Genomic DNA, 27,719 nt, shown 5'->3' with positions numbered 1-27,719 from the left:
AGATGTAGATAGGTTAGACGATAAGAGTTTTCTTAGATTTTTACTTGGCCGTAGGATGTACAGGATGTCCATGCTGGACATGGCCAGGGCTTTACAGATTTACACTCCCACTGAATTACTATCACCTGATTGTACAAATTTGATTTATCATGGTGAGCAGGTAGATAGAAATTTTGACGCTAACGCCATCTGGAGGCGTATGTCAAATTTTAATGTGTTTACGCGGGGAGGAAGACACTCATATTTAGATATTAATAAAGCCGAGCTTCGTATAATACATAGATTCTTAGCAAACTCGATTACACAAAGAGGTAACAATAAGGAAAAAAATGACCTTACACGATTTATTTTACCTTAAGTGCATTCGAAACACTAGAAGCTTTGTTAATATCCCCTACTGTGTTTGTTTTTATCTGTCCAAAATGGTAGAAGAGATACAGGAAGGGGGAATAATAGGAGGAGGTATTTTTGTTACTCTCATTGGAGAGTATTTAGGTGTAGATAGGGATCAAGGGGGTCTGATGATGGTATGTAGGGAACATGACGCGACTTCAGGTTTGCAAGTCTATCAAGGTGCAAAGGTATTGACTAGGAGACGCAATCAGGCAGTACAATATCAGGGCCGCCATCCACAGGTAGAGCGGGGTTCGGATGAGGAAATGGAGGAGGCGGATGACATTAGGGATGTCATTAGAGATAGTGCTACTGACGTTTTCCAGCGTATAGATGAGGTAGAAATGACTAACGAGGATAAGCATCGTCGGTATGAGCAGTGGCAAGCCGCGAATGAGTATGAGACTTCCAGGCGACGCCAACACGATAGCTGGCAAGTTCATCAGCACTAAATGATGAGCCAGCTATCATATCAGGTACCAAATAACTACATCCCGACTCGGCCTGCTTACTATCCACCGCATCAGCCCGACATGCGACCGCCCTATGACTTGTACGACCCCAATCAAGCATACCAGAACACCTATCACCAACCATGGAACCCAAATGATGATATGAACTGGAACCCCTATCCAAATCAATAGTGTTCCATTGGTGATGTCTTCTCTTTTATTATTTTTATCTATTTATGCTAAATATATAACATTTTGATACTTTAATGTAATGTTTAATATTTTTATTATTTTGTACTAATATTTAATTTTTGTAATTTGAAAGTGGGATATTAAGTCACATTTCAAATTACCATGCATTTTTATATTTGTATTGTATGTATTTTATCTCATGTACACAACAGGGTAAAACAGTGCATTTTCAAAGACTGGCATTAAGTTCAGCAAAAGCTATTAATTTTGACGACAAAACGAAAAACAAGTGTGATGTAACAACAGACGGAATGAACAAATGATGTGCACCATTTATCATTCAACACAAACAACAATATGTTTGGAAACTTTGGTAAAATTTAATCATCTTTTTACGCTAATCACCCTCAATAATTTAAATTGCTACTGATTTCTTGCAAATGAGGGCATTGTAAGATCTTAAGTGTGGGAAGGGGTTAAATTCTTTTGGGTTTTAAAATTTTAATTTAAACACTTGGTTACCATTAAAAATACTAGTAACGCAGTAGTTGTATTAGAATCTAGTGCTCTCTGATAATAAAGAACAGCCCTAGTCTTATATACTGACTATCCAATTCTTGTAAAAATTTTAAAAAAATTTCAAATAAATGAATTCAAAATCATGTTTATATATATTTATGAACGATAAAACTAGGTGTTAACACCGAAATTATTGTTATCTCGGAAAGGACATAAATTGAGAAACAACCCAAAATGCTTGAATTCATTTAAAATGGAATAGAGAATAATAAAAATGCAAAGAAAGGAAAATAAAAGCCAAGTGTGGAAAAAATTTACCAAGTTATTTAGAACATATATCACATATTTTTGTACAAATAATTGAAGATACTTTTGTTTTGGACGATATTAATCAGTTTTACCCAGTTTATTTTAATATAAATGGAATATTAAAAGGAAGTAAAGTCTTCCGAGAAAAAGACACGCGCTTCTTGATTTAGGTCAGGAAGTTTTCATCCAGACCAGTTATAGAGCCTACAAAAAACCTTGAAAAGATTCCTCGAAAATCAGCTGGAAATCCACGGACCTCAGCATCAAACAGTGTCGCGAAGTGGTCAGACTTATCCTAACCATGAGAGGATCTGTCTCGTACAATGGGGGGCACCATGCAAATTAGCTTATAAGACTAATGAATCAGATCCCCAGAAAGGATAATCTCCTTAAAGATCAAAAATCAGCTTTTAAGACTGATATTACTCAATCATTGAGATTGACCTTAAAGATTGAGAATTCAAACTCATGGAATTCGATGATATCTAAACTCGAGCTTGAACGAGAAAATATTTTAATCAAATTACAAACCGATTTGTTTTCTGAAAACCCATTTTTAATGCGTTCATTACCATTGAACGTAAAATCCTAAGAATTCATTGGAATTCATTAGGTCACCTGAACCAAATCGGGTGTCAACCGTAAGAACGGTGGTTGCATAGCAGGGTCGAAGACAGGACCTTGTGCCAGACCGAAAAATTATAGGTTGATCTTTACTATTGCTCCTACAAAGGATAGTAATTGCATCCGACACGATATAGACCATAATCAAAAGCATGTCACGGGACATCAAAAGCATGTCACGGGATATTACCTTAACAGTTGCTTGTTCAACGCCTTCCTTTACAACCGGATGGTAGTTTACCGAAAGGTAATATACGGAGCAAGTAAAATGGACATGTTACTTTCCCAATACAAGGTTAGCAAGTGGGTGACACAAAACCATAAGTTTTAAGCTAAAATTTTCAAATCTGAAACCCACAAAACCCATAAAAACATTTTGCAAACATCGGTTGATATTACTCAAATTAGTCATATCTTTAGTCGTAATATCGCGTCCTATTGTCGTTTATTTCATATGTAAACATAGTAATTCTGATTGTATTTCATGTTATTGTAATATAGTCTAGAATCATTGTAAACTTGAAGAAATATGGAAGATTATGTATGATACAGCTCAGAGATCGAAAACAAGACCAGAGAGCCAAAGACAGAAGGGTGCGCTCAGCGCACCACAAAGTGTGCGCTCAGCGCACATTGCATAATTTTGATCAGAAGAATTCTTGGCCAAAACCAAAGTGCGCCAAGCCTAGTGCACGCCGCGCACAGTAGTGCGCTCAGCGCACCCCTCTACGCACTTTTACCAGAAAAGCAGATTTGAACGTGTGATGTCGAGTTGTAAAGAAAAAGTGGGTTAGGTGAAGAGTGCGCTCAGCGCACCCTTACTGTGCGCGCCGCGCACAATGCTTTTCACCAACTGTTCAGCTTATTTAATTCCATTTCCAGTTTCATTTCAAGGGTACCAGTTTACTTTCTGTTCAGAGACGAAAATATACGATTCAAAGCAGTTCTTGGGCTTATCAAAGTGCATCTAAGCACTCAAATCATTGAAGAATCCAAGATCATTCAAGAGCTTCATCCAAGATTACTCCTAAAAGGTTAATCTTGTATTTACAATGAATTCTATCTTTGTTACTATTGTGTTTAAGTTTTCAAGAATGATTGTTGGCTAGTCCATTTTATGTTCATCTAGATAAATAATCGAGATGTTGAATGTTTACTATTGATTGATTGTTCTTATGCACGATAGTTTGATGTTTGAATACAAGAACCATTCTTGTTAAGTTTAATCCTTTCGATTCAACTAGTTGATATGTTCATTTGATTAAGAAACATCATCTTGTTAAGTTAATGTATTGATTTACACCTAGTGACATGTGTTTATCCGTCTTTTACCAAAAGGGATAAGTTAAGTTCAAATGGTTAATTTACATAAGTATGTAAGAACGACTCTTGTAGATACTTTGGAATAGCTTAATCAGTATGTGTAATTGTCTAGGAGAATGACCAATTCCTTAGAATCTATTATACACACTTTCAACTACCTAGTTCCATCAATTAACATGTGTTAGTGATTTTCCTTATCTAGTGACGTTTATAGGGATCTTATTATAACACTTAGTTAATTATTTGGGTTGGGTGAATTGAGCATTTAACCGGACTAAGGGAATGAACTAAGTTAAACCCTTAGTTGATATAGGAGTGGATCATGTACAACACACCATTGACTTGATCATTCTTCAAGTTTTCAAACTAGTTGAATTAGTTGATTACAAATAGGAGGTCTTAGATGACAAGAACATGACTTGCGTTGTGTAATCCCGTTTGAGTGTTTTTGCAAGACTACTCTTGGTGAACCAATTAATTAGTTCCCGTGCTTAACCAATCAATCCGATCTTAATCCTAAATAACATTCAACATTAAGGTTAAAAAGTCTAGATGAGCATATTTTTTTAATTTGATATCAAAATTATCTTTCTGTTTTCATAAACTAAAAATACCAAAAATATTGTCTTTTTAATCTTATTCATCATTTGATTCGCCCATCGTAAAAGGGCAAACCAAAATATATCTTGTACTTATAATTTTCTTAGTTAATCACAATTTAGTTTATAATCCTAATTTAACTTAGATATTGTCCTTGGAACGATACACGGATTTTACCATTTACTATACTACTACACGATCGGGTACACTGTCCGTTAGTGTGTAGCAATCTCTAATTGGTATTTTTCCATACTATTTCATACAACAATTCATATACCACGTTTTGCACATCTAGTTTTTGGCACCGCTCCCAGGGACAGTTTTGTGTCAAAATAGAATTGTTAACTAATTTGTGATTAAATAGTTTCTTAATTATTTTAAATTATTAATAGTCTTTGATTTTTAAACTTATAGAATCGGTGCATTTAATAGTTTTGTTAGTTGTGTGATTGACAGATTTTAGGTTGCATATGCCACATACCCGAAGTTCAGATTCTCCATTACTTACACCGCTTACAGAACCTGATAGAAAGCTTGGTAGGATCCTAAAAGAAGTACTTGAACTTTTTGAATCTTCATCAAAGCAAGAAACTTTTGATTCAGAATCAAGTACAACCAAGCCAAGATATTCTGAATTTGGTGAAACCGTTCATCCTCCAAATTTTGAAATGGAAGGAGAGGCAAGACAAGTGGTACCAAGACAATCAATGGCGGCCAAGATGAAGGCAACCCGAACCGGACAAGGAAGTGCAATTACTTTGCCCAAAGGTGAAGAAAAATTTGAAATAAAAGGACCTATTCTCCAAATGATTAACAACAGATGTCAATTTGGTTGTGGTCCGAATGAAGATGCAAACGAACATATTCGTCTTTTTCAAGAGATATGTCTTCTATTCAAACTTAAACCAGACACTGATTAGGTCATATTTTTAAGACTTTTGCCATGGACACTCCACGGGGAAGCACGAAGTTGGTTAGATTCATTGGCCGAGGCTACGATAGAAACTTGGGATGGTATGTTGGAAAAATTTCTTAAGAAATATTTTTCAGCTTCTAAGTCCGCGAGACTCCAACAAGAAATTACCCAATTTTGTCAAAAGCTGATGGAAACCTTGTACGAAGCATGGAATCGATTTTCCAAAATGCTAAGAGGTTGTCCAATCCATGGTTTGGATACCTTCCAAAAAGTCCAAATCTTTTACAAGGGTTGTGATGTTGCAACCCGAATTTCCATTGATCAAGCTGCCGGAGGTTCACTCATGGACAAAACCGAGCAAGAGGCTTATGAGATAATCGAGAAGCTAGCCGATTATTCTCATGAGTGGTATCAAGAACGACCAATTACTAATGCTCAAGTCCAAAGCGCCGGTGCTTATGATGACCTTAGTTCCCTAAGTGTGAAAATAGACGGTGTTGCTCGAAACATGGACAAAATCACCAAGGAAATTCATAGTATGAAGGTAGGTTGTGAATACTGTGGTGGCCTCCATTTAGGAAAAGATTGTGATGTCGGTTTAACAATGGCTCGGAAAGAAGAAGTGGCTTTCATAAGCCAAAGAAATAATAATCAATTTCAAGGAAGAGCCCAGTTTAACCGAAACTTCAACAACCCATACAACCCTCAAGGTCAAAATTCCAATTACCTACAAGGGTCAAGTAGTGGGTTCCAACAGCAAACTCCGGGTTTTTATCAAAAACCCCAACAGGAAGAGAAAAAGTCGAATTTAGAGAGTATGTTGGAAAAGTTGATTGCTTCACAAACTCAGCTTGTTACAAACATAAACCAAACGAACGAGAAAAATGAACATCAGTTTAGAAACCAACAAGCCTCAATTCAGAATTTGGAGAAGCAAATGAATGGTTTAGCTAGTTTACTTAGTGAGAGAAAACCAGGGATTTTACCGGGCGATACTAATAAGAATCCCCGAAATGAGCACGCCAATGTTATCACCACAGAGTGGTCTAGCATACGAAGCTCCAAGAATGCCCAAAGATTCTGATTTCAGTGTTCCGTTGAACAAAAATGATGAACCGATTAAGGAGCCGGAACAAGTGGTTGAGAAGGAAGAACGTGAGAAACCCGTAGTGAAGCCATATCAACCACCGCTCCCATACCCAAGGAAACAACAACAAGAAAGGCTCGAAGCCGAAAGGTCAAAATTTTTAGATATGTTTAAACAAATTAACATAAAAATGCCTTTCATTGATGTGATTTCAGGTATGCCCAAGTATGCTAAGTTCTTAAAAGACTTACTTACTAATCGGAAGAAAATGGAGGAACTTTCATCCGTCACCATGAATGCTAATTGCTCCGCAATTTTGATGAACAAAATACCAAAGAAGTTAGCAGATCCTGGGAGTTTTACCATACCATGTCTCCCAGGAGATTTGCAATGCATTAAAGCATTAGCGGATTTAGGGGCTAGCATAAATTTAATGCCTTATTCATTATATGTTAAGCTAGATCCCGGGGTACTAAAACCAACCCGAATGGCAATTCAACTAGCGGACCGCTCTATTAAATTCCCTCACGGAATTTTAGAGAATATGTTAGTAAAAGTGGGTACCCTAGTATTTCCGGCCGATTTTGTAATTTTGGACATGGAAGTGGACACACGTGTGCCTCTTATATTGGGTCGACCTTTCCTCAATACCGCTAGAGCTATGATAGATGTTCATGGGCAGAAATTGACCCTTAGCATTGAGGATATTAAGGTTACCTTTTTCGTTGACCATGCCATGCAATACCCCGAGTCTACTGACGATAAATGTTATTATTTGCAAACCGTAGACACATATTCAGAGTTGTTGCAGGAATTTCCAGAATTGCAAGGTTCAGGAGAATGCATTTTGGTAGAAGGTGATGAATAGAACATGGTGGAAGAAGTGGAGATATTGACCACCTTAATGGCTAACGGTTATGAGCCAAATGATGAAGAATACAGAAAGTTGGATTTAAAAAATGAGTACTGATGTAAAACATCGATTTAAGAACCTCCCGTTTTGGAACTAAAGCCACTTCCAAGTGACTTGGAATATGCTTACCTTCAAGAGGATTCTACTCTCCCGGTTATCATTTCATCCGAACTCTCTGTAAGTGAGAAGTCTAAACTTGTTTCCATGTTAAAAGCCCATAAACCGGCTCTAGCATGGAAAATTCATGACATCAAGGGTATAAGTCCCTCTTATTATACACATAGGATATTAATGGAAGATAACTATAAGCCATGTGTACAAAGACAAAGGCGACTGGACCCTAATATGCAAGAAGTCGTTAAAAAGGAGATTGTCAAACTCCTTGATGAGGGTCTTATTTACCCAATTTCGGATAGTCCTTGGGTGAGTCTGATCCAATGTGTTCCCAAAAAGGGTGACATGACCGTTATCACCAACGAAAACGATCAATTAATTTACACAAGGACTGTCACGGGTTGGAGGGTATGTATTGATTATAGAAAATTAAATGATGCTACCCGAAAAGACCACTTTCCTCAAGTGTGGGTACGATCGGGTACACTCCCCGGCAGCGGCGCCAAAAAATTGATGTTCCAAACGTGATATATGAATTATTATATGAAATAGTATGGAAAAATACCGATTAGAAATTGCTACACACTAACGGGCAGTGTACCCGATCGTGTAGTAGTATAGTAAATGGTAAAATCCGTGTATCGTTCCAAGGACAATATCTAAGTGAAATTAGGATTATAAACTAAATTGTGATTAACTAAGAAAATTACAAGTACAAGATATATTTTGGTTTGCCCTTTTACGATGGGCGAATCAAATGATGAATAAGATTAAAAAGACAATATTTTTGGTATTTTTAGTTTATGAAAACAGAAAGATAGTTTTGATATCAAATTAAAGAAATATGCTCATCTAGACTTTTTACCCTTAATGTTGAATGTTATTTAGGATTAAGATCGGATTGATTGGTTATGCAAGAGAACTAATTAATTGGTTCACCAAGAGTAGTCTTGCGCAAACACTCAAACGGGATTACACGACGCAAGTGATGTTCTTGTCATCTAAGACCTCCTATTTGTAATCAACTAATTCAACTAGTTTGAAAACTTGAAGAATGATCAAGTCAATGGTGTGTTGTACATGATCAACTCCTATATCAACTAAGGGTTTAACTTAGTTCATTCCCTTGGTCCGGTTAAATGCTCAATTCACCCAACCCAAATAATTAACTAAGTGTTATAATTAGATCCCTATAAACGTCACTAGATAAGGCAAATCACTAACACATGTTAATTGATGGAACTAGGTAGTTGAAAGTGTGTATAACAGATTTTAAGGAATTGGTCATTCTCTTAGACAATTACACATACTAATTAAGCTATTCCAAAGTATCTACAAGAGTCGTTCTTACATTCTTATGTAAATTAACCATTTGAACTTAACTTATCCCTTTTGGTAAAAGACGGATAAACACATGTCACTAGGTGTAAATCAATACATTAACTTAACAAAATGATGTTTCTTAATCAAATGAACATATCAACTAGTTGAATCGAAAGGATTAAACTTAACAAGAATGGTTCTTGTATTCAAACATCAAACTGTCGTGCATAAGAACAATCAATCAATAGTAAACATTCAACATCTCGGTTATTTATCTAGATGAACATAAAATGGACTAGCCAACAATCATGCTTGAAAACTTAAACACAACAGTAACAAAGATAGAATTCATTGTAAATACAAGATTAACCTTTTAGGAGTAATCTTGGATGAAGCTCTTGAATGATCTTGGATTCTTCAATGATTTTAGTGCTTAGATGCACTTTGATAAGCCCAAGAACTGCTTTGAATCGTACCAGTTTCCTTTCTGTTCAGAGATGAAAACATACGACTTGTAACTTATTTTTCCGACTATAAACCTATACTTTTTCTATTTAGATTCAATAAAATAGAGTTCAATATGAAACCATAGCAATTTGATTCACTAAAAACGGATTTAAAATGAAGAAGTTATGGGTAAAACAAGATTGGATAATTTTTCTCATTTTAGCTACTTGAAAATTGGTAACAAATCTATTCCAACCATAACTTAATCAACTTGTATTGTATATTATGTAATCTTGAGATACCATAGACACGTATACAATGTTTCGACCTATCATGTCGACACATCTATATATATTTCGGAACAACCATAGACACTCTATATGTGAGTGTTGGAGTTAGCTATACAGGGTTGAGGTTGATTCCAAAATATATATAGTTTGAGTTGTGATCAATACTAAGATACGTATACACTGGGTCGTGGATTGATTCAAGATAATATTTATCGATTTATTTCTATACATCTAACTGTGGACAACTAGTTGTAGGTTACTAACGAGGACAGCTGACTTAATAAACTTAAAATATCAAAATATATTAAAAGTGTTGTAAATATATTTTGAACATACTCTGATATATATGTATATATTGTTATAGGTTCGTGAATCAACCAGTGGCCAAGTCTTACTTCCCGACGAAGTAAAAATCTGTGAAAGTGAGTTATAGTCCCACTTTTAAAATCTAATATTTTTGGGATGAGAATACATGCAGGTTTTATAAATGATTTACAAAATAGACACAAGTACGTGAAACTACATTCTATGGTTGAATTATCGAAATCGAATATGCCCCTTTTTATTAAGTCTGGTAATCTAAGAATTAGGGAACAGACACCCTAATTGACGCGAATCCTAAAGATAGATCTATTGGGCCTAACAAACCCCATCCAAAGTACCGGATGCTTTAGTACTTCGAAATTTATATCATGTCCGAAGGGTGTCCCGGAATGATGGGGATATTCTTATATATGCATCTTGTTAATGTCGGTTACCAGGTGTTCACCATATGAATGATTTTTATCTCTATGCATGGGATGTGTATTGAAATATGAAATCTTGTGGTCTATTGTTACGATTTGATATATATAGGTTAAACATATAACTCACCAACATTTTTGTTGACGTTTAAAGCATGTTTATTCTCAGGTGAATACTAAGAGCTTCCGCTGTTGCATACTAAAATAAGGACAAGATTTGGAGTCCATGTTTGTATGATATTGTGTAAAAACTGCATTCAAGAAACTGATTTCGATGTAACATATTTGTATTATAAACCATTATGTAATGGTCGTGTGTAAACAGGATATTTTAGATTATCATTATTTGATAATCTACGTAAAGCTTTTTAAACCTTTATTTATGAAATAAAGGTTATGGTTTGTTTTAAAAATGAATGCAGTCTTTGAAAAACGTCTCATATAGAGGTCAAAACCTTGCAACGAAATCAATTAATATGGAACGTTTTTAATCAATAAGAACGGGACATTTTAGTTGGTATCAGAGCGTTGGTCTTAGAGAACCATAATTTTGCATTAGTGTGTCTTATCGAGTTTGTTAGAATGCATTAGTGAGTCTGGACTTCGACCGTGTTTACTTGAAAAATGATTGCTTAACAAATTTTGTTGGAAACTATATATTTTTAACATGTGAATATTATGTGATATATTAATCTCTTAACGCATTTGATATTATGTGATAGATGTCTATCTCTAGAACAAGTCCCATTGACTCACCTAATAATAATGAAGAGTCAAATGTAAATTGGAATGATTCGTGGACTGATTCACAAGTTCCCGAAGAGGAACCGGAAGAAGAATCGGAACCGGAAGAAGAATCGGAACCGGAAGAAGAAATAGAACCAGTGGGGGAAATAATAAAACGGTTAAGTAGAAGAAAATCCTCAACCAACCGACCAAAGTTAATTATGGTCAATGGTGTTTCCGCCAAGGAAGCAAAGTATTGGGAGGATTACAAATTCTCTGATGAATCGGATCCCGACAAGGATTCCGATGATGTTATAGAAATTACCCCAACACAATTTAATAAGGCAAAAGAGAACAATAAGAGAAAGGGCATAAAAATAGAGAAATTTGATTCCAAACCCGATGAACTTTATATGTATCGTCAACACCCGTATTTCTTAAGTTGTGACAATAACCCGGGAACCTCTAAACCACCAGGTTTTTCTAAACCAATGTGGAAAACGACGGCTCGTATTAGGGGAACATTATATATCCCTAGAAACTTGGCAAAACGAACCAAAACCGAAGAAGAAGAAACGAGCGAGTTGGAATAAGATAGTTGTATTCGTGTGGTGTAATATATGTAATATAGTGTGCTTATGCTTTATGATATATGTAAAAATTGCTTGTATTAATAAGTATTTTTTTTTATGAATCTAACTCTTGTCTATTTTACAGTATAAAAACACAAAATGGATAGACAACCCAATATTTTAAGAGACCTACCCGGAGACATGATTGATGAAATCTTGTCTAGAGTCGGTCAGAATTCCTCGGAACAACTATTTAAAGCGAGATCAGTTTGTAAGACATTCGAAGAACATTTCAAGAATGCCTTGGTTTATAAAAGGCTTTCGTTCGAAAGATGGGGGATATCACATTGGGAAATCCATAAGTTACGATGTGTTTACTTTGACGCATATATTACGGGGAACCCAAATGCTATTTTACGTAACGGGTTAAGAAATTATTTTGACTCAATATATCCGAATATAGGACTTTGTGATTTAGAAAAAGTGGCTAACATGCAACATAAAGAAGCATGTTATGCTTACGGGTTAGTATTGTTCGCTTCTCACCAAAGTGAGAACAAGAACATCGGGCTACAACTATTAAACAAAACGTTCTCACAAGTGACGGAGTCGGTAATTGGGGTAAGAAATGAGGTTTTTAGATTGTTACAGGACTGTTGGACATTACGTAACCCTCGTCCCTTTGACGACGTTACAACACGCTGTCTTATCAACGACCATAACGGTTATGTTCCATAAGACCAAGGATGGGAAGTAGTCCTAGTAAAACCAGAATGCATGACTTGTTTCTGGACGTATGAATTACGTGTCTTTATTGCCTTTGCTGAACGACTTGTGTACTAGCTAGAATTATCTTCACAACCATCTTGTATCAAATTTATTGTGTGCTATATTTCATGCTATATGTAAAATAAGCGGTATTGTAAGTTTGTAAAATATTGTGTAAAAGTTTGAACGCGAAATATTATTATAATCAGTTTTTCATATAGAATTGTAGTAGTTGAATTGTATATTAGCTACTAAGTATGAACTTAATGGGTAGGTACTACCCGAATTTAAACTTATAAAACGCTAATATGAAGAAAAAGCTTTTATAAATGAGTTCATATTATGCTACGAGATACTATTGACTACTCTTAATATTCTGTATGATTAACTTGTTTCATTTGACTATTTTGATGGAAATGGCACCAACTACTCGACACACCTTGAATATGAGCGAAGAGGAATTTCGTGCCTTTCTTGCTTCAAACATAGCCGCAGTACAGGCTGCGCTACATACCAACAATAACCTTGGATCTAGCAGTACAGGAAATCGTGTAGGATGCACCTACAAAGAATTCACTGCCTGCAAACCTTTGGAATTTGATGGAACCGAAGGACCGATCGGATTGAAACGGTGGACCGAGAAGGTCAAATCGGTGTTTGCCATAAGTAAGTATACTGAAGAGGACAAAGTGAAGTACGCTACGCATACCTTCACAGGTACTGCGTTAACATGGTGGAATACCTATCTAGAGCAAGTGGGACAAGATGATGCTTACGCACTACCGTGGTCAGCATTCAAGCACTTAATGAACGAGAAGTACCGTCCCAGAACCGAGGTCAATAAGCTCAAGACAGAACTTAGAGGGTTACGAACCCAAGGATTTGATATTACCGCGTATGAAAGACGATTCACAGAATTGTGCCTATTGTGTCCGGGAGCGTTCGAAGATGAGGAAGAGAAGATCGACACGTTTGTGAAAGGATTACCGGAAAGAATCCAAGAAGATATAAGTTCACACGAGCCCGCCTCCATACAACAGGCATGTAGAATGGCTCCCAAACTAGTGAACCAGATTGAGGAAAGAATTAAAGAACAGGCGGCTGAAGAGGCCAATGTGAAGCAAGTCAAAAGAAAGTGGGAGGAAAACGGTGATAAGAATCACCAATACAACAACAACAGCAATTACAATAATAATCGCAACAATTATCCCAACAATCGCAACATCAATCGCAACTACAACAAATGGCCCAACAACAACAACAACAACAACAACAACAGCAACTACAACAATCATCCCAACAACAATAACAATCGCAACAACAACAACAATCAGAAGCAGCTATGCCAAAGGTGTGAAAAGTATCACTCGGGGTTCTGCACCAAATTTTGCAACAAGTGTAAAAGAAATGGTCATAGCGCGGCGAAGTGTGAGGTCTACGGACCAGGGGTTAACAGAACGAAAAGAACAAATGGTGTCGGAATGAGTAATGGCGGAGCAACTAGTGTCGGAGAAAGTTATGCCAATGTAGTTTGTTATAAATGTGGAAAACCGGGCCACATTATTAGAAATTGCCCGAACCAGGAGAACACGAATTGACAAGGCCGTGGAAGAGTTTTCAATATTAATGCGGCAGAGGCACAGGAAGACCCGGAGCTTGTTACGGGTACGTTTCTTATTGACAATAAATCTGCTTACGTTTTATTTGATTCGGGTGCGGATAGAAGCTATATGAGTAGAGATTTTTGTGCTAAATTAAGTTGTCCATTGACGCCGTTGGATAGTAAATTTTTACTCGAATTAGCAAACGGTAAATTAATTTCAGCAGATAATATATGCCGGAATCGAGAAATTAAACTGGGTAGCGAAATATTTAAGATTGATTTGATACCAGTAGAGTTAGGGATTTTTGATGTAATAGTTAGCATGGACTAGCTGAAGAAGGTGAAAGCAGAGATCGTATGTTATAAAAATGCAATTCGCATTGTACGAGAAGAAGGAGAACCCTTAATGGTGTACGGAGAAAAGGGCAACACGAAGCTACATCTTATTAGTAATTTGAAGGCACAAAAACTAATAAGAAAAGGTTGCTATGCTGTTCTAACACATGTCGAGAAAGTACAAACTGAAGAAAAGAGCATCAATGACGTTTTTGTCGCAAAAGAATTTCCCGATGTATTTTTGAAAGAATTACCGGGACTACCTCCACATCGATCTGTTGAATTTCAAATAGATCTTGTACCAGGAGCTGCACCAATAGCTCGTGCTCCTTACAGACTCGCACCCAGCGAGATGAAAGAACTGCAAAGCCAACTGCATGAACTATTAGAACGTGGTTTCATTCGACCAAGCACATCACCATGGGGAGCTCCTGTTTTGTTTGTCAAGAAGAAAGATGGTACATTTAGGTTGTGTATTGACTACAGAGAGTTGAACAAACTTACCATCAAAAACTATTATCCACTGCCGAAAATTGACGACTTATTTGATCAACTACAAGGCTCGTCGGTTTATTCGAAGATCGATTTACGTTCTGGATATCATCAAATGCGAGTAAAGGAGGATGATATTCCAAAAACTGCTTTTAGGACGCGTTATGGTCATTACGAGTTTATGGTTATGCCTTTTGGATTGACTAACGCACCAGCTGTGTTCATGGACCTTATAAACCGAGTGTGTGGGCCATATCTTGACAAGTTTGTCATTGTTTTCATCGATGACATACTTATTTACTCAAAGAATGATCAAGAACACGGTGAACATTTGAGAAAGGTGTTAGAAGTATTGAGGAAGGAAGAATTGTACGCTAAGTTTTCAAAGTGTGCATTTTGGTTGGAAGAAGTTCAATTCCTCGGTCACATAGTGAACAAAGTAGGTATTAAGGTGGATCCGGCAAAGATAGAAACTGCTGAAAAGTGGGAAACCCCGAAAACTCCGAAACACATACGCCAGTTTTTAGGACTAGCTGGTTACTACAGAAGGTTCATCCAAGATTTCTCCAAAATAGCAAAACCCTTGACTGCATTAACGCATAAAGGGAAGAAATTTGAATGGAAGGATGAACAAGAGAAGGCGTTTCAATTATTGAAGAAAAAGCTAACTACGGCACCTATATTGTCATTGCCTGAAGGGAATGATGATTTTATGATTTATTGTGACGCATCAAAGCAAGGTCTCGGTTGTGTATTAATGTAACGGACGAAGGTGATTGCTTATGCGTCTAGACAATTGAAGATTCACGAGCAAAATTATACGATGCATGATTTGGAATTAGGCGCGGTTGTTTTTGCATTAAAGACTTGGAGGCACTACTTATATGGGTCAAAAGTATTATATATACCGACCACAAAAGTCTTCAACACATATTTAATCAGAAACAACTGAACATGAGGCAGTGTAGGTGGATTGAATTGTTGAATGATTACGACTTTGAGATTCGTTACTACCCGGGGAAGGCAAATGTGGTAGCCGACGCCTTGAGTAGAAAGGACAGAGAACCCATTCGAGTAAAATCTATGAATATAATGATTCACAATAACCTTACTACTCAAATAAAGGAGGCGCAACAAGGAGTTTTAAAAGAGGGAAATTTAAAGAATGAAATACCCAAAGGATCGGAGAAGCATCTTAATATTCGGGAAGATGGAACCCGGTATAGGGCTGAAAGGATTTGGGTACCAAAATTTGGAGATATGAGAGAAATGGTACTTAGAGAAGCTCATAAAACCAGATACTCAATACATCCTGGAACGAGGAAGATGTACAAGGATCTCAAGAAATATTTTTGGTAGCCAGGTATGAAAGCCGATATTGCTAAATACGTAGGGGAATGTTTGACGTGTTCTAAGGTCAAAGCGGAGCATCAGAAACCATCAGGTCTACTTCAACAACCCGAAATCCCGGAATGGAAATGGGAAAACATTACCAAGGATTTCATCACTAAATTGCCAAGGACTGCAAGTGGTTTTGATACTATTTGGGTAATAGTTGATCGTCTCACCAAATCAGCACACTTCCTGCCAATAAGAGAAGATGACAAGATGGAGAAGTTAGCACGACTGTATTTGAAGGAAGTCGTCTCCAGACATGGAATACTAATCTCTATTATCTCTGATAGGGATGGCAGATTTATTTCAAGATTCTGGCAGACATTACAGCAAGCATTAGGAACTCGTCTAGACATGAGTACTACCTATCATCCACAAACTGATGGGCAGAGTGAAAGGACGATAAAAACGCTTGAAGACATGCTACGAGCATGTGTTATTGATTTCAGAAACAGTTGGGATCGACATCTAAAGTTAGCAGAATTTTCCTACAACAATAGCTACCATTCAAGCATTGAGATGGCTCCGTTTGAAGCACTTTATGGTAGAGAGTGCAGGTCTCCGATTTGTTGGAGTGAAGTGGGGGATAGACAGATTATGGGTCAGGAGATAATACAAGAAACTACTGAGAAGATCATCCAAAATCAATAACGGTTGAAAACCGCCCAAAGTCGACAAAAGAGCTACGCCGACATTAAAAGAAAAGATATAGAATTTGAAATTGGAGAGATGGTCATGCTTAAGGTTACACCTTGGAAAGGTGTTGTTCGATTTGGTAAACGAGGGAAATTAAATCCAAGGTATATTGGATCATTCAAGATTATTGATCGTGTCGGACCAGTAGCTTACCGACTTGAGTTACCTCAACAACTCGCGGCTGTACATAACACTTTCCACGTCTCGAATTTGAAGAAATGTTTTGCTAAAGAAGATCTCACTATTCCGTTGGACGAAATCCAAATCAATGAAAAACTTCAATTCATTGAAGAACCCGTTGAAATAATGGATCGTGAGGTTAAGAGACTTAAACCAAACAAGATACCGATTGTTAAGGTTCGATGGAATGCTCATAGAGGACCCGAGTTCACCTGGGAACGAGAAGATCAGATGAAGAAGAAGTACCCGCACTTATTTCCAGAAGATGAGCCAACACCTCCAATCGCTTAAAATTTCGGGACGAAATTTATTTAACGGGTAGGTACTGTAGTGACCCGAACTTTTCCGAACCTTTCTATGATTATATGTTTAATGAAAACTATATTTACATGATTAAATGTTTCCAACATGTTAAGCAATCAAACTTGTTAAGACTTGATTAATTGAAATAGGTTTCATATAGACAATTGACCACCCAAGTTGACCGGTGATTCACGAACGTTAAAACTTGTAAAAACTATACGATGACATATATATGGTTATATATATAGTTAACATGATTTTATTATAAGTATGTATCTCATTAGGTATTTTAACAATGAGTTATATACATAAAAATGAGACTATTAATTTAAGAAACTCGAAAACGATATATATAACGATTATCGTTATAACAACGTCTTACTAGGTACATATGAATCATATTAAGATATTGATACACTTGGTTAATTATGTTAAATGATAAGTAAATATATTATTAAGTGTATTAACAATGAAATACATATGTAAAAATAAGACTACTAACTTAATGATTTCGAAACGAGACATATATGTAACGATTATCGTTGTAACGACATTTAACTGTATATATATCATACTATAATATATTATATATCATAATATCATGATAATATAACAATTTAACATCTCATTTGTTATAATAAACAATGGGTTAACAACATTCAACAAGATCGTTAACCTAAAGGTTTCAAAACAACATTTACATGTAACCACTAACGATGACTTAACGACTCGGTTAAAATGTATATACATGTAGTGTTTTAATATGTATTCATACAATTTTTAAAGACTTCAAGACACTTATCAAAATACTTCTACTTAACAAAAATGCTTACAATTACATCCTTGTTCAGTTTCATCAACAATTCAACTCGTATGCACCCGTATTCGTACTCGTACAATACACAGCTTTTACATGTATGTACTATTGGTATATACACTCCAATGATCAGCTCTTAGTAGCCCATGTGAGTCACCTAACACATGTGGGAACCATCATTTGGCAACTAGCATGAAATATCTCATAAAATTACAAAAATATGAGTAATCATTCATGACTTATTTACATGAAAACAAAATTACATATCCTTTATATCTAATCCATACACCAACGACCAAAAACACCTACAAACACTTTCATTCTTCAATTTTCTTCATCTAATTGATCTCTCTCATGTTCTATCTTCAAGTTCTAAGTGTTCTTCATAAATTCCAAAAGTTCTAGTTTCATAAAATCAAGAATACTTCCAAGATTGCAAGTTTACTTCCAAGTTTTCTAAATCCATTCCAAGTAATCATCCAAGATCAAGAAACCTTTATTACTTACAGTAGGTTATCTTTCTAATACAAGGTAATAATCATATTCAAACTTTAATTCAATTTCTATAACTATAACAATCTTATTTCGAGTGGAAATCTTACTTGAAATTGTTTTCGTGTCATGATTCTGCTTCAAGAACTTGCAAGCCATCCAAGGATCCTTTGAAGCTAGATCTATTTTTCTCATTTCCAGTAGGTTTATCCAAGGAACTTGAGGTAGTAATTATGTTCATAACATCATTCAATTCATACATATAAAGCTATCTTATTCGAAGGTTTAAACTTGTAATCACTAGAACATAGTTTAGTTAATTCTAAACTTGTTCGCAAATAAAAGTTAATCCTTCTAACTTGACTTTTAAAATCAACTAAACACATGTTCTATATCTATATGATATGCTAACTTAATGATTTAAAACCTGGAAACACGAAAAACACCGTAAAATCGGATTTACGCCGTCGTAGTAACACCGCGGGCTGTTTTGGGTTAGTTAATTAAAAACTATGATAAACTTTGATTTAAAATTTGTTATTCTGGGAAAATGATTTTTATTATGAACATGAAACTATATTCAAAAATTATGGTTAAACTCAAGGTGAAAGTATGTTTTCTAAAATGGTCATCTAGACGTCGTTCTTTCGACTGAAATGACTACCTTTACAAAAATGACTTGTAACTTATTTTTCTGACTATAAACCTATACTTTTTCTATTTAGATTCAATAAAATAGAGTTCAATATGAAACCATAGCAATTTTATTCACTCAAAACGGATTTAAAATGAAGAAGTTATGGGTAAAACAAGATTGGATAATTTTTCTCATTTTAGCTACGTGAAAATTGGTAACAAATCTATTCCAACCATAACTTAATCAACTTGTATTGTATATTATGTAATCTTGAGATACCATAGACACGTATAAAATGTTTCGACCTATCATGTCGACACATCTATATATATTTCGGAACAACCATAGACACTCTATATGTGAATGTTGGAGTTAGCTATACAGGGTTGAGGTTGATTCCAAAATATATATAGTTTGAGTTGTGATCAATACTGAGATACGTATACACTGGGTCGTGGATTGATTCAAGATAATATTTATCGATTTATTTCTGTACATCTAACTGAGGACAACTAGTTGTAGGTTACTAACGAGGACAGCTGACTTAATAAACTTAAAACATCAAAATATATTAAAAGTGTTGTAAATATATTTTGAACATACTTCGATATATATGTATATATTGTTATAGGTTCGTGAATCAACCAGTGGCCAAGACTTACTTCCCGATGAAGTAAAAATCTGTGAAAGTGAGTTATAGTCCCACTTTTAAAATCTAATATTTTTGGGATGAGAATACATGCAGGTTTTATAAATGATTTACAAAATAGACACAAGTACGTGAAACTACATTCTATGGTTGAATTATCGAAATCGAATATGCCCCTTTTTATTAAGTCTGGTAATCTAAGAATTAGGGAACAGACACCCTAATTGACGCGAATCCTAAAGATAGATCTATTGGACCTAACAAACCCCATCCAAAGTACCGGATGCTTTAGTACTTCAAAATTTATATCATGTCCGAAGGGTGTCCCGGAATGATGGGGATATTCTTATATATGAATCTTGTTAATGTCGGTTACCAGGTGTTCACCATATGAATGATTTTTATCTCTATGTATGGGATGTGTATTAAAATATGAAATCTTGTGGTCTATTGTTACGATTTGATATATATAGGTTAAACCTATAACTCACCAACATTTTTGTTGACGTTTAAAGCATGTTTATTCTCAGGTGAATACTAAGAGCTTCCGCTGTTGCATACTAAAATAAGGACAAGATTTGGAGTCCATGTTTGTATGATATTGTGTAAAAACTGCATTCAAGAAACTGATTTCGATGTAACATATTTGTATTATAAACCATTATGTAATGGTCGTGTGTAAACAGGATATTTTAGATTATCATTATTTGATAATCTACGTAAAGCTTTTTAAACCTTTATTTATGAAATAAAGGTTATGGTTTGTTTTAAAAATGAATGCAGTCTTTGAAAAACGTCCCATATAGAGGTCAAAACCTCGCAACGAAATCAATTAATATGGAACGTTTTTAATCAATAAGAACGGGACATTTCATAGCTAACTCCAACATTACTGCATATAGAGTGTCTATGGTTGTTCCAAATAATATATATATATGGGTCGATATGATATGTCAAAACATTTGCATACGTGTCTATGGTATCCCAAGATTACATAATATATTAGAATACATGTAATACAATATAAGTTAGCTAGGATATGATTTGTATAGAATTGTTACAATATTTCCCGTAGCTACAACAATCAAAAAATATCCAATCTTGTTTTACCCATAACTTCTTCGTTTTAAATCCGTTTTGAGTGAATCAAATTGCTATGGTTTCATATTGAACTCTATTTTATGAATCTAAACAGAAAAAGTATAGGTTTATAGTCAGAAATATAAGTTACAAGTCGTTTTTGTAAGAGGTAGTCATTTCAGTCGAAAGAACGACGTATTGATGACCATTTTGAAAAACATACCTCCACTTTGAGTTTAACCATGATTTTTGGATATAATTTCATGTTCATAATAAAAATTATTTTCCCAGAAGAACAACTTTTAAATCAAAGTTTATCATAGTTTTTAATTAACTAACCCAAAACAGCCCGCGGTGTTACTACGACGGCGTATGTCCGGTTTTACGGTGTTCATCGTGTTTCCAGGTTTTAAATCATTAAGTTAGCATATCTTAAAGATATAGAACATGTGTTTGGTTGATTTTAAAAGTCAAGTTAGAAGGATTAACTTTTATTTGCGAACAAGTTTAGAGTTAACTAAACTATGTTCTAGTGATTACAAGTTTAAACCTTCGAATAAGATAGCTTTAAATGTATGAATCGAATGTTGTTATGAACGTCATTACTACCTCAAGTTTTGTGGATAAAGCTACTGGAAATGAGAAAAATAGATCTAGCTTCAAAGGATCCTTGGATAGCTTGAAAGTTCTTGAAGCAGAATCATGACACGAAAACAAGTTCAAGTAAGATCATCACTTAAAATAAGATTGTTATAATTATAGAAATTGAAGCAAAGTTTGAATATGAGTATTACCTTGTATTAGAAACATAGCTTACTGTAAGTAAGAAAGATTTCTTGAGATTGGATGATCACTTTACAAGATTGGAAGTAAGCTAGCAAACTTGGAAGTGTTGTTGGTGTGTTCTTGAGTAGTGGTTTTGTATGTTGATCTAGGTTACCTAGATTGAACTAGATTGAGCTAGATTATGAAGAACAAGATGAAGAACACTTGGAACACTAAGATAGTAATTGAGAGAAAGTAAATTGATGCAAGTAAGTTGAATGAAAATGTGTTTGTGGTGATGAAAGTTCACGTGAACTTTAGATATAGATAAAGGATTCATTAGTTTGTAATTTAGCTTAATCATTCATGGTAAATGACAAAGGATGATCCCTACATGTTGCTATAATGGATGATGAGTCATTTAGGGCTGCTAAGATCAAATAGTTTAGTGTATATACTAATAGTACATACATCTAAAAGCGGTGTATTGTACGAGTACGAATACGGGTGTATACGAGTGGAATTGTTGATGAAACTGAACGAGGATGTAATTGTAAGCATTTTTGTCAAGTAGAAGTACTTTTATAAGTGTCTTGAAGTCTTTCAAAAGTGTATAAATACATATTAAAACACTACATGTATATACATTTTAACTGAGTCGTTAAGTCATCGTTAGCCGTTACATGTAAATGTTGATTTGAAACCTTTAAGTTAACGATCTTGTTTAAATGTTGTTAACCCAATATTTATTATATCTAATGAGATGTTAAATTATAACATTATCATGATATTATGTTATATTTATATATCTTAGTATGATATATATACATTTAAATGTTGTTACAACGATAATCGTTACATATATGTCTCGTTTCGAAATTCTTAAGTTAGTAGTCTTGTTTTTACATATGTAGTTCTTTGTTATTATACATAATGACATGTTTACATATCATTTATCATGATTAAACATAGTGTAACAATATCTTAATATGATTCATACGTATTTAGTAAGACGTTGTTATAACGATAATCGCTATATATATCGTTTCGAGTTTCTTAATTAAATAAACTCAATTTTATGTATATAACTCATTGTTAAAATACCTAATGAGATACTTACTTATCATAATATAAAGTTAACTATATATATATATATCCATATATATATATCATCATAAAGTTTTTACAAGTTTTAACGTTCGTGAATCACCGGTCAACTTGGGTGGTCAAATGTCTATATGAAACCTATCTCATTTAAACAAGTCTTAACATGTTTGATTGCTTAACATGTTGGAAACACTTAATCATGTAAATATCAATTTCATTAAATATATATAAACATGGAAAAGTTCGGGTCACTACATGAAGAGTGCGCTCAGCGCACCCTTACTGTTCGCGCCGCGCACAGTGCTTTTCACCAACTGTTCAGCTTATTTAATTCCATTTCCAGTTTCATTTCAAGGGTACCAGTTTCCTTTCTGTTCAGAGACGAAAACATACGATTCAAATCAGTTCTTGGGCTTATCAAAGTGCATTTAAGCACTCAAATCATTGAAGAATCCAAGATCATTCAAGAGCTTCATCCAAGATTACTCCTAAAAGGTTAATCTTGTATTTATAATGAATTCTATCTTTGTTACTGTTGTGTTTAAGTTTTCAAGCATGATTGTTGGCTAGTCCATTTTATGTTCATCTAGATAAATAATCGAGATGTTGAATGTTTACTATTGATTGATTGTTCTTATGCACGATAGTTTGATGTTTGAATACAAGAACCATTCTTGTTAAGTTTAATCCTTTCGATTTAACTAGTTGATATGTTCATTTGATTAAGAAACATCATCTTGTTAAGTTAATGTAATAATTTACACCTAGTGACATGTGTTTATCCGTCTTTTACCAAAAGGGATAAGTTAAGTTCAAATGGTTAATTTACATAAGATTGTAAGAACGACTCTTGTAGATACTTTGGAATAGCTTAATTAGTATGTGTAATTGTCTAGGAGAACGACCAATTCCTTAGAATCTGTTATACACACTTTCAACTACCTAGTTCCATCAATTAACATGTGTTAGTGATTTGCCTTATCTAGTGACGTTTATAGGGATCTTATTATAACACTTAGTTAATTATTTGAGTTGGGTGAATTGAGCATTTAACCGGACCAAGGGAATGAACTAAGTTAAACCCTTAGTTGATATAGGAGTGGATCATGTACAACACACCATTGATTTGATCATTCTTCAAGTTTTCAAACTAGTTGAATTAGTTGATTACAAATAGGAGGTCTTATATGACAAGAACATCACTTGCGTCGTGTAATCCCGTTTGAGTGTTTGCGCAAGACTACTCTTGGTGAACCAATTAATTAGTTCTCATGCATAACCAATCAATCCGATCTTAATCCTAAATAACATTCAACATTAAGGGTAAAAAGTCTAGATGAGCATATTTATTTAATTTGATATCAAAACTATCTTTCTATTTTCATAAACTAAAAATACCAAAAATATTGTCTTTTTAATCTTATTCATCATTTGATTCGCCCATCGTAAAAGGGCAAACCAAAATATATCTTGTACTTGTAATTTTCTTAGTTAATCACAATTTAGTTTATAATCCTAATTTGACTTAGATATTGTCCTTGGAATGATACACGGATTTTACCATTTACTATACTACTACACGATCGGGTACACTGCCCATTAGTGTGTAGCAATCTCTAATCAGTATTTTTCCATACTATTTCATACAACAATTCATATACCACGTTTTGCACATAACCGATGAAGGGTTATTCCGGAAAACTTATCTAGGGTTTCTCGCTAGATTGAATTTTCAAAAGATCAAAAGTTTTCATAAAGATCAAAAGTTTTCATAAAGATCCAATTTCCTTCTTGGATCTAAATTTTTATAGTCATGTAGGACTGTAAATCACATCGTTACTACCATTGTTCATAACGCCATATTAAAATCACTGATGTACAAAATGTGAAGAATAAAGAAGTGATTCTAGTAAAGTTATATTCAAGTTCTATATTGCTTGAGGACAAGCAACGCTCAAGTGTGGGAATATTTGATAATGCTAAAAACGAACATATATTTCATAGCATTATCCTTCAAGACAGACAAGCTTTTAGTTGCAATTATTCTATTTACAAGTGATATTCGTTTAAATAATAAAAGGTGAAGACAAAAGACAGATTCGATGATTTGAAGACGCAAATGACCAAAAAGCTCAAAAGTACAAAATACAATCCAAGTGGTTCAATTTATTGATGAGAAACGTCTCAAAATTACAAGAGTACAAGCCGCAAAATACAAAGTACAAGATATTAAATTGAACGCAAGGACGTTCGAAAATTCGGAACCAGGGACATGAACCAACTATCAATGCGCGACGCAACGGAGCTAAAATTACAAGTCAACTATGCACAAGAATATAATATAATATATATATAATTATATAAAAATTATATATATTATATTATATATTAAATAAATACGAGCAGCCCATGTTTTAATCACTTTGTGACCAGGAGAAGGCGGCCATGCGATCGCATGGCCTGGAAGAACAAAAACCATGCGGTCGCATGGTTTACTGTAGCAGGCCACATTCTATAAAATGCACGAGTTCTGGCCGAAATAAAACACATATTTTTCTATCTCTTACTCTCTCAATATATATTTATATTTATTTTATAATTATAATTTTAATATTAAGTTAATAATAATAAGGTTATAGTTGTGAATGTTGTAAGTTTGTAAGTCGAAATTCTGTCCGTGTAACACTACGCGATTAATACTCATTGTAAGTTATGTTCAACCTCTTTAAATTAATGTCTCGTAGCTAAGTTATTATTATGCTTATTTAAGCTGAAGTAATCGTGATGTTGGGCTAAATATTAAAGATGGGGTTATTGGGCTTTGGACCATAATTGGGGTTTAGACAAAAGAACGACACTTGCAGAAATTAGACTATGGGCTATTAATGCGCTTTATATTAACTAAACGATACCTCGTTAATTTAATATAAAGTTTACAATTTGATGTATCTATATATAACCACACACGCTTAATCGAGTACGGTGGGCGGGATATTTATAAATACGAATTATTGTTCATTTTACCGGACACGGGGATGGATTAATAGTCAATGGACTTATTAAAACAGGGGTGGATTATATTCAAGGGTAATTGGTGTAATTGTTAACAAAGTATTAAAACCTTGGATTACACGCAATCGATAACTTGGTGTATTGATTAAACAAAGTATTAAGACCTTGTTACAGTTCGAATCCCCAATTAGTTGGAATATTTGACTTCGGGAATAAGGATAATTTGACGAAGATCCTCGCACTTTATATTTATGACTGATGGACTATTATGGACAAAACCGTATGGACATATCAAATAATCCAGGACAAAGGACAATTAACCCATGGTAATAAATTAAAATCAACATGTCAAACATCATGATTACGGAAGTTTAAATAAGTATAATTCCTTTATTTTATATCTTATCGCACTTTTAATTATCGTACTTTAAATTATCGCACTTTTATTTATTGTCATTTTATTTATCGCACTTTTAATTATCGCATTTTTATTTATCGTCATTTACTTTACGCTTTAAATTAAGTCATTTGTATATTTAATATTTTACATTAGGTTTTAATTGCGACTTAAGACATAAAATCGACAAACCGGTCATTAAACGGTAAAACCCCCTTTTATAATAATATTAATATTACTTATATATATATATATACATATATATATATATATATATATATACATATATATATATATATATATATATATATATATATATATATATATATATATATATATATATATATATATATATATACAAATATAGTTATTTAAAGTATAGAGTTAAACTTAGCTAGCTCCCTGCGGAATGAACCGGACTTACTAAAAATTACACTACTTTACGATTAGGTACACTGCCTATAGTGTTGTAGCAAGGTTTAGGTATATCCACTCTATAAATAAATAAATAACTTGTGTAAAATTGTATCGTATTTAATAGTATTTCGTAGTAAAAATATAACGATTTCGTATACATCTCGCATAACATCAATTATTATTATTATCTATATTTGAATTATTAATAATATAATTATAATTATTAATTATTAATAATAATTATTCAAAAATCACATACGAATTCTTGGAATCCAATTCTGTTTGACATAGCTTTCAACCTTTATTAATCTTGTCTCTAATCAGATGATAAGTCATAATGGAAACAGATAAATCCAATTTCCGTTAGCCATCCCTTTCTCTTTTTATTTTTATTTTTATTTATTTTTTTATTCTGTACCTGATTCTGATATCTGTCGACTTCCTTCGCTATAAAATAACTAGGATTGATTTAGGATGATCACCACTTCTGTTCAATTACACTATATATAGAATTCACTGGTTATAATTTGAAAAAGGAAAAATCAGAAATATTTATTTTATTTTTACAACTCACTGACTCTGTTTCTCTTTTTTTTTTATTTGCGAATTTGAATGAAACTCCAAATTGTAATAATGTGGTTCTGCTAGGAATCCTTTATTAAAATTTTCTGCAAAAACTCAACTATTAATTTGCTATATCGAATACGAATTTTAAGGTCAAAGTTTAAGTTTAAAAAGTCAAATAAAATGTTCTTCATGAAATTTGTATTAGTATTGCTGTTTTAAGTCAAATAGAGTGTTCAGAAAGTTTATAGAGGTGAAATGAAACATTTTTCATGTAGAAATCATGAGCTAAATCGTTCTTAAAATCAAAATCAAACAATGAGTTCTTAAACAATGTTTTTTTCCTTCGTACAGCGTTTTTATTTGGTGTCTGTTAAACTGAATTCACAATTACAAATGGTTACGTTTGTCACTAAATCCTAAAACCGATTTTATAATTTTTGTTATGATTAAATGGGTGTCTGGG

Source organism: Rutidosis leptorrhynchoides, chromosome 8, assembly GCF_046630445.1.
Source record: "Rutidosis leptorrhynchoides isolate AG116_Rl617_1_P2 chromosome 8, CSIRO_AGI_Rlap_v1, whole genome shotgun sequence".
NCBI classification, from domain to species: Eukaryota; Viridiplantae; Streptophyta; class Magnoliopsida; order Asterales; family Asteraceae; genus Rutidosis; species Rutidosis leptorrhynchoides.
This window is presented reverse-complemented; position numbering follows the sequence as displayed.